At 39.3% G+C, this 10,856-nt stretch overlaps 1 long non-coding RNA gene across 1 annotated transcript in view; it reads left to right on the forward strand.

The window, feature by feature from the left end:
* LOC137205731 (uncharacterized) overlaps positions 1–10,513 on the forward strand; it is a 28,068-nt gene extending 17,555 nt beyond the window's left edge. Inside the window, exons 2-5 of the long non-coding RNA XR_010934280.1 lie at positions 4,730–4,758; positions 7,580–7,665; positions 8,467–8,549; positions 10,338–10,513. This is a non-coding gene — a long non-coding RNA (uncharacterized lncRNA). The remainder of the gene's footprint in view (positions 1–4,729; positions 4,759–7,579; positions 7,666–8,466; positions 8,550–10,337) is intronic.
* Positions 10,514–10,856: the final 343 nt, after the last annotated feature.

A 10,856-nucleotide genomic window follows, 5' to 3' on the forward strand; every position in this document is an offset into this window, starting at 1 on the left:
TCTTTCTCCCAATTCAATGCTACCTCCACTAAGTAACAATGGCTTACGGGTATTAGTAGTCATGGTGAGACATTACATGCATTAAACCATTTAATCTTTACCACAATCCAATAAAATAATTATCCTTATTACTAACCCCACTTCTATGATAAAAACCATGAGGCATGGGGAGTTTGAGTATTGCTCAAAGTCACATAGCTGACAAGTAATATTAGCTGTCTTAGTCATTATTTCATGGTTCCTCTGTACTATCTTCTATGATGATAGTATGTACAGAAAAAGGTCAGCTTTTATGATATATTTGAAATAGCAGGAAAATATATACAAGCAACCTTGCAAGATATAAGTTGATCTTTATTGAGGAGAAGAGTACCATTTTATCCACTTATTTCTCAATATGGTGAGAATGTACACTAATTTCAGGGATGTCTAACATTCGTCTTCAGTGGAAATAGCAAACCAGAATCCAAAATGATTCCTCTCTCACTTTAGCCTTCCAACTCCCACAGTCCAACGTCCAGAGGAGCATTTTGGTCGGATGTCATTTATATGCCCATGCATCTACTTTGAAAACTTAAAATATATCAATTGCGCAGTCACATATAAAGGGATTCTTTTAAGAAGGAAATGTGATTTGAGAAAAGGAAGACTAACCTGCAACACCTTTCTGGATTGATAAGCATCAGTTGTTAGAAAAGCTAGGGTTGGGTAGAGGGATTACACTTGAAATGCTATTGTGAGCTCTAATTCCCTGCTGTGCTGTATCAGGGCTGTGGTGGAATGCATAAATATACTATATTGGAATAATGACTTCCAAAGAATTAATAAAGATAAAAAACAGTCATCACTGTTTTTAACACAATGCAGAAATTTATATGTGTTCCAGGCTTGATGCTCTGTGAGGTGGAGAGAACACAAGAGAGTGTATTCCTTTCTTGATGTACAGCCATGTGGAGGAAAGCAAAAACCGAGAGGACAAATACGATGTTGGCTCGACCGAGGCAAGGCAGAGTGGAAGAGAAGAAACTACAAGGGCAGTGAGCAAAGACTGGAGCGTTCAAAGTGCAGAGCAGTGACAGAAGTGGAGATCGTTTCTAGAAGACTGACTGACTTGGCATCGGTGCTCAAGGTGTTATTGCAAGTGCGGAGTTTGAAGCTGTGGGGAAGAATTAAAAGGCTGTGGTGGTCTCCTGAGAATTGGCCAGGGTCGGGTGTTGGGTCTTTATAAAGAAAAAGGCTGTCTCTGTCTGGAGAGCATCACAGAAGTTCTCAGAGGGAGTCAGTGTGTCCTCCCAGTTAAAGCCCAGCTGTGTCAACCCTCCCGCATTCAAATCTATGGACCACTTAATGTTTGAGCTCAAGCAATTACGTCACCTCTATAGGCTTTCGCGTCCTCATCTGTACATTTATAATAAATCATAGTCCTGATTTGATGGAGATTTGTGAACAGCAAGTGATATAATTTCTATAAAACTCTTAGCACAGCCCGTCCCGGAGTTAATACTCTTCAGATATCAGCCATGATTATTATTATTTGAAGAGCTGACATTCGAGCCAGGCTATGAAAGATGAAGAGTATTTTGCTAGGTGGAAAAAGGGTGGGGGAGGACATTCCAAGGAGCCAGATTAACATCGGAATTGATTTTCCAGGCCAAGAAGAAAAGTACCTCTTTTGTGAAAAGTTCCTTTTTTTAGCTTGACTGTTAGCAAAAGCAAGCCAAGAGTTTCACATGGGAAATGGGATCTGAAACTCCACCTTTCATTCTGAAATTCAGGAGATCTAAGCTTGCATTTTATTATTCTCAGTCGTTAGTCTCTTCTTTTCCTTAACCTCGGTTCCACCCAACCCCAAGTGCTTTGCTAAAGCACTTTGCTCTCAGGCCAAGAAATGAATAAATTATTTTGGAGCATAAAGGATTGAGATAGGGATGCTGGTAAATGAAAATAGAAGCTATTCAAGTTGATCAGCCCTTTGGTCATTTTGTTTGTCGAGCATGTATTGGGTTTCTACTCTGTGCCAAGCATTATGCTGGATGCAGAGGGTATAAAGGTACTTACATCATCGTTCCTGTCCTTGAGGGGCTCTGACTAGTGAAAGAGAAGGGCAGGTAACCAGACATTTCAATTTCAAAGGACAGAGGGAAGAATCAATGTAGACAATAAGCCCAGCCCAGAGGGCAGAGGGGGAAAGTCACATGATATTTAAAATCAATATTAACAACCTTTAAATCCCCCTCTTGAAAGAGTGTTGGAGTTACGACCATGTAAGATGGAGCTGTTCGCAGGTATCAGCTGGCTTGTGCTAGCAAGTATGCATAATGCAGCCCAATATATAAGCTATAGCGAGCTTCTTTTCAACTGAAAGCCACACCCGTTAGAACCTTTTCCTCCCATCCTGTGTTTCACACTTTCAATTTCCTCCTTCTGAAAGATAAGATTTAATCAGGGCTGAATTAAATTAGAAATGTTAATGCTGAGATAATTACCACTACTTTTGGAAGAATTATCTTTAATAACACATTTCATTCATCAACCCTAAATGCAGTTTTGATCCTACCGTCTCCTGATGTGAGGAAGTGCTGGATTTTCATACTGAATTGGAGCTTTCAGGCATTCATCACACACCAAAGGCTTGGATCTGGCATAGAAAATGATGTCCAGCCACTTCTCATTTGAGTGCGAAAATTCAATGTGCAGATGCACAGCTGCTCAAAGATTCTTTGACTTTAATGAAGATGATTCACAGAGCTGGAGGTAGGAAGGACAGATTCTGAGGGTGTTGTCAGTCAGGGAAAGCAGCAGAAGAAATTTCAGTTAGGTCTCTTCAGCTGTCTCCATGGGACAAGTCACCTGGGACAATATTTTTCCATTCAGTCTTACTGACTCTTTTCCAAGTTGGAATGTAATGCGCACAAGCACAGAAGGCAGAATCAGACAGACTTGCCCCCTGGCCCGCACCCACCAGCTCTGACATTACTAGAATATATGTTGGCTAAATTCCTTAAAACCATAATTTTCTCATCTGTAAAATGGGTTAATAAAAGCTATCCTAAAAGGTTGCCATTATGATAACATAAAGAAATAATTCCCTGACTGCCAAAAACACTAAGAAATAAAATAAGTGACTAGCAAACACTGCTATTATTTACTTATTCATTCCCATGATAGGTTGAGAGCAGGATCCATGCCTCACACTTCTGGACGCCCTGTGTTCTAATACAGCAGGGGCTTGGTGACATTTGACAGCTGTGAGCATCTGTATCTGTTAACTCATTTAGTACATTTCAAAAGCACTTTGTTTTAGAAATTTTAATAATGTTTACAGTGAAAGAACAACGACTACGAGTAGGCAAGGAGTATACAAAAGAGTATACAAAACGATCTTAGTCAAAGATGGTTTCCATTGCAAGAACAGAAACCTACTGAGGGAGTTCCCTGGTGGCCTAGCGATTAAGATTCTAGGCTTCCGCTGTCGTGGCCTGGGTTCAATCCCTGGTCGGGGAACTGAGATCCCACAGGCCATGAAGCATGGCCAAAATAAATAAGTAAATAAATAAATAATAAAATAAAGAAGCCTACTGAAACTAACATAAGCAAAATTCTGAGTTTATTATCAGGGTCACAGAAGAGTCTCAGAGGATCCAGTGGGGACACAGGGCTACCCACTGACTATGGCAGGGGATTCCAGGGCTTTGCCCCCCTGATCCCTTCCACAGGATACAATGACTATGCTCTCCAAACCCATGACCTTGGTAGAGGGTTAGAAATTGCTTCTGTGTTTACTGACCTTATCTGTCTCACCAGGGAAGGCTTTTCATGATTTCCTTTTGATTTTGCAGGTTTAAATAGTTGAGAATCAAGTTTTGGTAAGTGAGCATGATGACCCAATAGAGTGCTCATCACTTCACTTTTGGAAAGTGATGAACAAACTGTAACAGAGAGTCCAATACACTGGACAAAGGTGCTCTGCTAGGAAACAAATGGCACAAATAAAATAAAAAATTTAAAGGGCTCTGAGGAAAGTATTCTTCATTGTCAGCTTTTTTAAATTTTTTTAATTTTTTTTTTAGCACTTTGAATATAACATCCCACTCTCTTCTGGACTACAAGGTTTCTGGTGAGAAATTTTCTGATAGCTTTACCAGGATTACCTTGTATGTGATGAGTCTTTTTTTCTCTTGCTGCTTTCAAAATTATTTGCCTTTGACTTCTGAAAGCCTGATTATAATGTGCCTCAGAGAAGACCTCTGTTTAGGAGTCTTTGAACTTCATGTACCTGGATGGCTATAACTCTCCCCAGATTTGGGAGATTATTACTTTAAGTTTTCTGTTTCTTTCCTTCCTTATTTTCCTTCTGGTACTCCCATAATGCAGATATTGTTTCACTTTGTGATACCCCATACTACATATATGCTTTTTTTCACTCTTTTTCATTCTAATTTCTTTTTTCTCCTCAAACTGCATAATATCAAGATACATGTCTTCAAGTTGCCGGATTCTTTCTTCTGCCCAATAGAGCCTGATATTGAAGCTCTCTATCATATTTTTCATTTAATTAATTGTATTTTTTAGCTCCAGAATTTCTGTTTGCGTCTTTCTTATGATTTGTATCACTTTAATTTTTCATTTTGCTCATGTATTATTTTCCTGAGTTCATTGAGTTGTCTATCTGTATTCTCTTGATTCTTGCTGAGCTTCCTTAAAATAATTATTTTGAATTCTTTTTCAGGTAACCTGAAGATCTCCATTTCTTTGGAGGTAGTTACTAGAAAATTATTATGTTTCTTTTTTGGTGTTATGTCTTACTTTGGTAACACCTTACTTTTGTAAGGTGTTATGGTCCTTACTTTTTCATGTTTCTGATGACTGTACATTGATGTCTGTGCATTTGAGGGTGCAGTCACCTTTTCAAACTTTTGGACGGGCTTCAGTGGGGAAAGACTTTCACCTGAAGGTGGATGCAAGGGCACTGACTAAAAGGGTTGCAGTGTCTTTGGTTCCCAGGAAGGCACAACCACGTAGTTTCCATGCGGCTCTGTCAGCCAAGGTCAATATCAGCACAGCTAAATTCAAGATACATGGAATGAGATATTGATAGACAAATAATTACCATTCTGTAAAATAAATAATACAGCAATATAGGCAGTGATGTGAAAAACATAAATGAGATAGCTAATAATTGTATATTAGAGGTTTTCCTGACCAGATAACTTTTAAGAAGATTTCTGAAACCTGAATAGGTAATTCTATAACAACTTAAATACAATCATCTATATAAGTCCTTAGTTGTATCAAAAACAGAAACACTTTGATGAGTGTTAAAAAACAGTTTTCATCTGTAGTTTATATATACATACATTCAGTTCTCAAACGAACATGTTGTAACTGTTCATTATCTGCCAAGTACAAGACCATAAGACATGGTCCTGCCTCCAAGAAGTTCATATTCTAGGAAGGGAGACAGAGAAGTCAATTGAACAACATGACAATATGATATACGCTGAGAAAGATGTATGTACAAGATGTATGTACAGGGAAGGAAATAGGTTTAGACTATGGAGGTCAACATAGCATAATCATCTAAACACATTGAAATATGGGCAATATGCTACATTAGTATTTTACAGAATTACAATACACTGTAAGATACTGCAATAGGAGATACTGTCACACAAACGTCGGTTACAGTCCCAGCTCTCCTGCTTACCAGCTATATGATTTTAACTGAGATTTAACCTCTTTTAGCCCCAATTTCCTCAGTTGTAAACTAGGAAAAGAATAAATCACCTCACAGAATCAATCGAGGTAGTGAGGTACAATTGATTAGAAAACACTCAGTAGATTTTAGCTATTATTTTTATTGTTGCTGTTAATAACAACTTGTCTACCAATTAATTTAATTCAAAATGAAAAGAAATATTGACTAACTGGCAACCATCCAGCATACTACCTTGTTGTCATCAGAGTAACGTAAAGGATCAATGTTGGGTCCTTTGAGATCCTAAGGGAGATCTCATCTCTGTTGCATTCTTATGCTACAGAGCAGGAATACAGACATAATCAAAGTAAATCTGACAGTAGTTTTAGCACAGAGACACAGTTGGCACCCAAAGGAATCCTTGTTTGCCAAAGTGACTCCTCCCTGTCGAAGCACCTGACACATGACCTATACACAGAAAGTCCTCAATAAATTCTTGCCAACTGGATGAATGAATAAACAAATGAAAAAGAGAGGGCATGAACGAACAAGTTTATGAATAAGTCTTTTCCTCTCAGGCAAGCTTCCGAAACTGAACAAACCATTCAGAGTGAAATCTTCACCATTCTTCAAAGTAAGAACCTCCAGCACATACTAAGTCCTGTCATCTCAAGTAAGGGGCTTCCATATACATTATCTTTGTTCATTTTCTCAACAACCCTTTGGATAGTATTTGCCCCCATTTTATAAGTTTGGAAATGGAAGTCCAGAGTGATGCCGTGCCTTATCCAAGAATTAAACTGCTGAGTTGGCAGAGTTTGAAGCCAGCTAAGTGCATTCTCTGTTTAGCGATGCAGCTCTTAGGAAAGCTGTGAACTCAAAACCTCTCCACAAAAAGTGCCCCTCTTTTACTTTCACTTTTCTCATTTAAGGCTCAACTGTCTACCAGTCACCTCTTCTAGAAACTAGGGCATCAAATGAGACTCTACATTCTCCCCCTACTGCCTTTTATTTCCAGTGAATTACCAATAGCCACCAATCCCCCCATCCTAAAAATCTCAAATATTCCCTCCATCCTCCAGCCTGCATGCTACTCCCTTCATTCAGCCCACTGTCTTCTTTCTCCTCATCTAAGTTAATTGCCTTACAACTGATGTGGAGCCTTCTAGCTCCTGGATCTTAAATCCATCCTCCAAACAGCAGTCACAATGGTCTTTATGGAACACATGAGTGATCACCTCACTCACCTGTTTCCTGTTCTTCAATCACTCCTTTTTTCATGCATGAAAAATATGCATGACATATGAAGCTCGTCATTTTCTGATTCTTCCCATTATGTCCATCTTCATCCCCTAATATTGCTCTACCCTCACCATCACACAGTGCTTACCATATGTCAACACTAGGTGTCAAGAACTGTTCTAAGAGCTTTACATACAATAACTCCTTCAATCTCATAACAAAGCTATGATATAGTTGCTGTATTAGACTGTGAAACCTATAGGAGAAGAACGTGCGTGACCATATCTTATTCAACTATCCATTTCCAATGCCTAGCACAGGCTGTTGTCCATAGTATATACTCAGTGAACATTTGCTAGACGGGTGGATGGATGGATGGATGAATTTAATATGAGGCAAAGGTGTCTAATGCTGATACTAAAAATAATCTAAAATTAGATACTACAGCAGCACTGGGCCCAGCTAATCAGAACTCTGTACTTTTCCTCTCTTCCAGTTTGAAATCTCTAAATCAATCATATTTTCAACAGGCTGGTTAAAATATAGATTTATAAAAACTCCAGAAATTAAAAATGATAAACTGATGGTGAATGAAAGTAAAATATTGCTTGTTCTCTCCTTTCCCAAAATCTTGTGAAGTCTTGCCAAGCAACCCAATGAGAAGACCACCGTCAGTCGTGAAGTCTATGTGTCCAGCCATTTGCATTCAACCAAGACCAGGGAAGGTAAACTTACCGTAAAGAATAGCTGTTCTAGAATCTTTCAGTAACTGAGCTGTTTTGCATTTCCCCTTCAACATGAACTGATGCTAATTGGGAGAAAAATCAACTTCTGTTTTGTACTCTAATGGGAGGATAAGAGTTATACAACCATGTATTCCACTGATTAGAAATTCCTGCGCATTTTCTGCTCCACGCTAGCCATTTGGTAGCATTTTAATTTAACTTTCCACTTGCATGTTCCCCATTAATATTTATGAAATGATTACTAACTGCAGCTCAGTCTTTGAAAACTGGATTTGAGGCATTCGGCAAAATACATTTGCTAGTAGTTGTGAACAAATAATGCTATAACGAGCTGTTATGAGGCTTTCTTTTCTTAATATATCTCTTTTTTTCCCTAAAGCTAAGATAATTAAAAAGGAGTGTGGGCCTAATAGGCAGGTAGAAATTTTAATAATTACATAAAACATTGTATATTACAGGAATCCTTAGACTAAGTCTAATTCCTGACTTGGAGTAGAATCTGCAGTGTCTCAAATGCCCATGAGATAAAGACAAAGCTTTATCCTCAGGACCTACACGAACCCCATAATAACAGCTAGGATGTTTAATGACATGTATAGTTGAGAAGTTCTCTTTCACGTGTTTTTTATTTTATCCTCACAACCATTCCATGAGTTGGGTGTTACCATTTTTGTTTTACAAATTAAAGATTTTTAGGTTTAAGTAGTGTTCTTTATTTAAGAGATACTGTCCGAATGGCAGCCCTGTGCCAAACTCTGCATCCAATTCTTTCATCTACAGGGTACATGTTGCAGCCTGTCCATCCAGGAGCTCACGATCTCTGCAGGATCAAGACACCCCAGTAAACAGATCACTGCAATATGGTGAGGGCAAAGATGGACTACAGTAGAGGTCTGTGCAAGGTACGGTATAAAACCAAAGAGGAACGAATCAAAACTGAAATGGGGAGCAAGGAGAGGGGCTCTCGAAAGTCAAGAAAGTTTTGAAGCTAAATCCTGACGACTATTAAGCCAATACAGCACAAAGGCGTAAAGCACTTATCCGGGAATAGCATATTACCTGATTCAGGACAGCAGAGAGAGTTAGGGGAGGCTGCTTGGAAAAGGAGGCAAGAACCAGATCCCAAAGGGCCTTCTGCTGGGTTCAAGTTTCATTGTTTCGCTGATACAGAATCATTAAAAAAAACTAAGCAGGGCAATGAAATGACAGAATATGTGGGCTGGGTGGGTTATTTAGCACCGAGGACTGACTAAATCAGAGATTAAGGGACCAGAGGCCAGCAGACCAGGTAGAAGTTCAGGGAAAGAGTGATGAGGGCTTGAACTTGGCCATGGGGCAGGGACAGTGGGAATAAATGTCAAACTGCCAGAAATTGGCCAAGCCCGTTATTGGTCCAAATGTTGTGTCTCTAAATGACATGCCCTGCACACCACACTTCACTGTCTTTGTAAGACAGGCTTTAACAACCATCTCTTATAGGCACAAAGAAACCAATGAGACAGCATCAGAGCAGGATGAGACCCCCACTGGATATCAAAGCTGAATGACTATGTCTATAATGAGGCAGTGTTATATTGATCAGAATCCACCTCAATAATCTTCCATGTGCAAGGCTGGCTTTTAGCAAAATCGGAAGAGGTGAGCCCTTTGGCTTTCTCATCTCCTTCCTCTCTGTCTGAACAAGAACACTTTCACTGATAGCAGCTTAAAATGTAACCTCACTCCAAGGTGTACTGCCATGAAGAGCACTTGAATACTCAAGTTGAAGAGATTTCATCTCCAGTGGTGGAAATCCTGGAGCTTTTAGGGATACTGGGGAGATTGGGGGCCACACTAGGGAGCCTTGGTCATGCACTGTTCTTCCTGTTTGTATTAATCCCCACCTCTGTGGTACATGAGGGCTTCCAGAACAACTCCTTCACTCCCATGAGCCCAGTTCTTCCTTCCCCTGGCTTGGGCTATTTGAGATTCATAGCTCTATATTATTATGTCCCCTAGAAGTTTGCAGGTAAAATATTATTTTATTTGAGACACAAACTCATGGAGTCCTTCCCAATATTATTAGTGGATATTGATTAAACAGATTTGTACAGGGGCTAGTTGGCTAAAAGGAAAGAGAACATTGGTAGCAAGGGGGGAAGGACTTATGGAAAGAAAGAGTTTATTATTCAAGTTGCAGGCATTGTTGAGGTGGCACTGTTTGACAAAAGGTAGAGCCTCATTCACACACACACACATATACAAACATGCATACACACACACACACACACACACACACGCACATACACTGCAAGTAGGAAGGCACTGGATGAATCACTCATTTGTTGATGACTTTCCATTACAAAGATACTTGTTTTTATGGTGGCCATATTTTTCAAACCAAAATCAAAACTCATGTCCTAAAATACTTTCCCTTTTATTATTTTTAGTAAAATAAATCTATTTAGTAAAACCCGAGTGGTCATTACAGTTTAGTTCACCTGAATCCCAGATGAACAGTGGGTTTTACTACCCCAATCCCCTCCTTTCTTCCTTAACAGGACTTGCCTCCCATTTAACCCAAATGATCATAGCTCTTTGGTAAAAATGCCTCTTCTCTCTTCCTCCTCAAAGCCCTTGTTTCTATTCTACTCTGTCTTCTTTTAATGCAGTGGAAAGGCATAATGAAAACTGCATGGGATCAGGAATCGGAAGGATCTGAGACTGAATTCCAGCCCTGATAATTACACATTCTGTGACGCAGGGCAAGTTCTTCCACATTTTTGAGCCTTGGGTTTCTCATCTGTGAAATGTGGATAACAGAGCCCCCATGAAGCTGCAGAGACGTTGTAAGCGCTCAATAAATATTTGCCCTCATTCCCTCTCTTTTACCTTCATTTTCACAACCTTGGAAGTCTTAGTACCATTGTTTCAATTCCTGTGTTCTTCCTAATGTTGCTGTAGCCCTTTGGGCTGCTTTTCCATCAATGATATTTTCCAAGCACACTTCAAGATCCAGTTCCAAAATGACTCCAGTCCTATAAGAGATGTCATATGATTTTCTCTTTTTAATATAAGCAAATATAACGTCAGAATCCCATGGACTATTTCAGATGAAAATACAGCATTCCACAGGAGGCAAGAGTTCATTTTATTTGTTTTTTTTTTTAAACTCAACGTTTCTACATCTC

Source organism: Pseudorca crassidens, chromosome 14 (assembly GCF_039906515.1).
Source record: "Pseudorca crassidens isolate mPseCra1 chromosome 14, mPseCra1.hap1, whole genome shotgun sequence".
Taxonomy (NCBI): domain Eukaryota; kingdom Metazoa; phylum Chordata; class Mammalia; order Artiodactyla; family Delphinidae; genus Pseudorca; species Pseudorca crassidens.